At 37.9% G+C, this 3,986-nt stretch overlaps 1 non-coding gene across 1 annotated transcript; it reads right to left on the bottom strand.

Moving 5' to 3' along the window:
- Window positions 1-1,204: 1,204 nt before the first annotated feature.
- LOC139184753 (U6 spliceosomal RNA) lies at window positions 1,205-1,306 on the bottom strand. The gene has a single exon (XR_011568305.1). It is a non-coding gene; the product is annotated as a U6 spliceosomal RNA (small nuclear RNA).
- Between the last annotated feature and the right edge of the window lie 2,680 nt (window positions 1,307-3,986).

Raw genomic sequence — 3,986 nt, forward strand, 5'->3', positions numbered from 1 at the left:
GATGAGATGGCTGGATGGCATCACTGACTCGATGGACATGAGTCTGAGTGAACTCCAGGAGTTGGTGATGGACAGGGAGGCCTGGCGTGCTGCAATTCATGGGGTCGCAAAAAGTCGGACATGACTGAGTGACTGAACTGAACTGAAAATAAATTCTTCAGTACCATTTTTCTAGATTCAATATATACGTGTTATAATACCATATTTATCTTTCTGTTCTGACTCACTTCACTCTGTACAATAGGTTCTAGGTTCATCCACCTCATTAGAACTGACTCAAATGTGTTCCTTCTTCTTATTGCTGAGTAATATTCCATTGTGTATATATGCCACCACTTCTTTATCCATTCATCTGTCAATGGACATCTAGGTTGCTTCCATGTTCTAGCTATTGTAAATAGTTCTGCAATGAACGATGGGATACATGTGTCTTTTTCAATTTTGGTCTCTTCAGAGTATATGCCTAGGAGTAGGATTGCTGGGTCATGTGGTAGTTTTATTCCTAGTTTTTTAAGGAATCTTGATACCATCTTCTATAGTGGCTGTATCAATTTACATTCCCATCAACAGTGCAAGAGTGTTCCCTTTTCTCCACACCCTCTCCAGCATTTATTGTTTTAGGCTTTTTGATGATGGCCATTCTGAGCAGTGTGAGATGGTGTCTCATTGTAGTTTTGATTTGCATTTCTCTAATACTGAGCGATGTTGAGCATCCTTTCAGGTATTTATTAGCCATCTGTTTAGGTCTTTTCCCCAATTTTTGGTTGGTTGGTTTGTTTTTCTGGTATTGAGTTGCATGAGCTGCTTATATATTTTGGAAATTAATCCTTTGTCAGTTGTTTCATTTACTGTTATTTTCTCCCATTCTGAGGACTGTCTTTTCACCTTGCTTCCCTGGTGGCTCAGAGGGCAAAGCATCTGCCTGCAATGCAGGAGACCTGGGTTCGATCCCTGGGTCAGGAAGATCCCCTGGAGAAGGAAATGGTAACCCACTCCAGTACCCTTGCCTGGAAAATCCCATGGACAGAGAAGCCTGGTAGACTACAGTCCATGGGATCGCAAACAGCTGGACACGACTGAGTGACTTCATTATAGTTTCCTTTGCTGTGCAAAAGTGTTTAAGTTTAATTCAGGTCCCACTCATTTACTTTTGTTTTTATTTGTGTTACTTTTAGGAGAGGGGTCATAGAGGATCTTGCCTTGAAAAAATATGAAATGATTCATGAATCCATACTTCATCCTAGAACGGGGGCCATGCTAATCTCTGTATCATTCCAATTTTAGTATATGTACTGCCAAAATGAACATTTTCTTTTCTTTTCTTTTGATGCAAGTGCCTAGCTTAAACTTTGATTGCTGAGGCAACCACTTCAAGGGCTATCTACTCCAAAGTCAGCTATCTAGAATAAATATCTACATCCTCAGAAACTTGACTAGATAAAGTACCAGGCCACCTCTCAACACTGCGGCTTATTTTTTTAGAAATCCTAGTTGATTTCCATAACTGATCATTTGGGCCACTTTTTATTTTTCCCCCACACTTTAAATTACCACTTTTGTTTTAAATTCAGCAATAGTGAGCCCACAAAACTTCTAGACTATTACCTTCATCCCAAATAAAAGCAGAACCTCAGACCAGTGCACTCTTTTACCCACTCTAGCTCTGATTCTCCTTCACTCTCCCATTTCCCATTCCCAACTCCCTGCTGTATGACTCCAGTTGCACTGTGTGATATCTAGATCTTATAATTAATCAGGGTTTCCTTGGTGCCTCAATGGTAAAGAGTCTGCCTGCAATGTGGGAGACCTGGGTTTGATTCCAGGGTCAGGAAGATTCCTGGAGAAGGGAAGGGCTACCCACTCTGTTATTCTTTCCTGGAGAATTCCATGGATAGAGGAGCCTGGTGGGCCACAGTCCAAGGGGTTTCAAGGAGTTGGACATGACTGACTGACTAACATTTTGGACTCCCTGGTGGCTCAGTGGCAAAGAATCTACCTGAAATGTGGGAAACCTGAGTTCAATCCCTAGGTTGGGAAGATCCCCTGGAGAGGAAAATGGCCTACATGCTACAGTATTCTTTCCTGGAGAATTCCATGGACAGAGGAGTCTGGTGGGCTCATGTCGCAAGGAGTCAGACACAACTGAATGACTTTCACTTTCATTATAATTAATCAACCTTTATTGTTTCAAAGTTTCTTGATGATATTGCTGAACGGTGTCTTGAAATCATAATAAGAACTATAAGGTCAGTCCAGCCACAATGGTAGTTATTAACAGGCTAAGAGAGAAAACAAAACAAAACACAAAATTTTATCAATAAAACTGAAATCTGTATCAACCAGTTAATATCAGGCCATATAATTCCCTTTAGTAGATCACTTTTGAGTTTTAAATAGTCTTTAAGTTGAGTGAAAATGATTTACAATCAAAGCAATTTATTTTTTTCAATCTGATTCCCACTATTATTTTACCTCTCTTCCTTAACTCAACAATATATATCAATGTTCTTTTTTTCCCCCAAAATATGGTTTATATTTCCTTTCTTGGTGTATATATCATGCTATTTACTTGACCTAGAATATCATTTTCTTTCACTGTTTCTGCCTTTTTTTTTTTCTTAATATCCTCCAGTGTTCCTATTTAAGCAGTTATCTTCACAAGTTTCAGTCCTATAATCTGAGCTTAAGGCCGCAGGTGGGTGTATACTAGAGAAATGTTGAGCTCTCTTTATTTTCATAAACAGAAATCAGAGTAAGTTATGGATAGCAGTATAATTGGTTCAAAAGAACAGTGCTTAACTCCATAAATTCTTCTCATCAAATTTGGCTTCATGGACCAGTGAACTTGCTAGGGTTTAGCTGTACTTGGAGTTGAATATTCTGTAGTCATTGTGTTGAAATTTTATCTTTGTGTGTTTTATAAATGAATCCTATCAAAAAATGCAGAATGGGAGTGGGAAGCATCAAATTTAAATGAGAACCCTGCAGCATCTGGGTCTAGGTAAGTTACTGTCCATCCCTGACTCATCCAGGCAGCTCCATGGTACTTTCCAGGGGGACTTAATGAGGGCTTCTCACCTAATCCCTATCCAGACACTTAGTACATCCCTCATGAATATTGTAATACATTTGGGAGACTGAAAGTGTTAGGGTGGTGGACTCTAGGGAAAGGAAACTTATGTCTTGCCCCCAGCCAGAGCCTTGCTTTTTTTTTTTTTTTTGGCTTGGGTCCCTCACGTTATGTAGTAAATCATGCCTCCAATGAATTACAATGAATGCCTCCAGTGAATGAGCAAAGAACCACTCCATACCAATTATTCTGAGGTAAGTGAAGCTCCTTCTCACACTGCCACTCACACAGTTGAACATTTAAAATTAAACAAGAGAAACACAGAGGGGTAAATTCACTCCACAGCCATTGATTATATACTTTTTTCTCCTGAATGGTTTCAATACACAGTATTATAATGTTAAACTTAATACAGCTCTGAAGGTAAGATATATGTATGTGTATGTGTGTGTATATATATATTATATATATATATATATATAAAGCATAAAAGAATAATCTGAGAAAAAAGTTATATGTATGGAAGTAATAAAGGGAGATTTCAACATAGTGCAATACATAAACTGTGTGTGTCTTGATTTTGGACCCACCACTTTTTAGATGTTTATTCTGGTTTCCAAATATCACATTTTTTTCTTATTTTTATTTGTTTAAATCTGAAATGAACTATTGATAGATGTTCAGTAAATTTTAATTACTTTTTTACTCTAAAGCAATTATCTTCTATCATTAACTCAGAAAAGCACATTGAGTTGCTAAATAACTCCTAAAATATATCACACAGGGAATGGCCTGGAAATAAAAACACTGACACACAAAAAATTTAATTTTAAAAATTAAGTGAGAAATTTAGATTTTCCAAGACCACCTAAGGAAAGTAAACATAGAGCCCTTAGAAGGGGCAGAGGGGAATCAA

The sequence above is a fragment of the Bos indicus genome, chromosome 8 (assembly GCF_029378745.1).
Source record: "Bos indicus isolate NIAB-ARS_2022 breed Sahiwal x Tharparkar chromosome 8, NIAB-ARS_B.indTharparkar_mat_pri_1.0, whole genome shotgun sequence".
Classification (NCBI taxonomy): domain Eukaryota; kingdom Metazoa; phylum Chordata; class Mammalia; order Artiodactyla; family Bovidae; genus Bos; species Bos indicus.